Consider the following 520-nt stretch of genomic DNA (forward strand, 5'->3'; position numbering starts at 1 on the left):
GGCGATGCCGGCTCTGGAATTCTCTTTCTCTTTCTGAAAAACCCACGTGCTGGGTTCACCGGCCCTGAGCGAACTGGATGCTGGTGCGATCGGGACAGCGAAGGCTGCCTAGGGCCAAGGGTTCCCGTAGCCTCCCCCAGAGCTCCAGACGGCGCCCCGCAGCTCCGCACCCTGCCCGGCTCCGCGCTGCTGCACCTGCTGCCCACGGGGGCAAACGCCCGCAGACGGCAGTGGGGGCAGAAGGGGCGGCTGCGGGGCCGCGGGGGCTCGGAGTCCCATCCCACCCGCAGGGACACGCGGCTCCATCCGCCGGGCGGCGCGGGGCTCCTGGGGGCGGGGGGCTCGGCTTTGTCTCCCCGCCCGCGGGGCCGGGGGTCGGGGGCCGGGGGAGGGCTGGGGGAGGAGCGCGGCCCGCCCCTGCCGCCGCCCTACAAAAGGGGTCGGGCTGGCGGCGGGGCAGCGTGTGCCGGCGGGCAGGGCAGGGCAGGGCAGGGCAGGGCAGGGCAGGGCAGGGCAGGGC

The sequence above is a fragment of the Lagopus leucura genome, unplaced genomic scaffold (genome assembly GCF_019238085.1).
Source record: "Lagopus leucura isolate 7727_CA_CO unplaced genomic scaffold, USGS_WTPT01 Super-Scaffold_100039, whole genome shotgun sequence".
Lineage (NCBI taxonomy): Eukaryota > Metazoa > Chordata > Aves > Galliformes > Phasianidae > Lagopus > Lagopus leucura.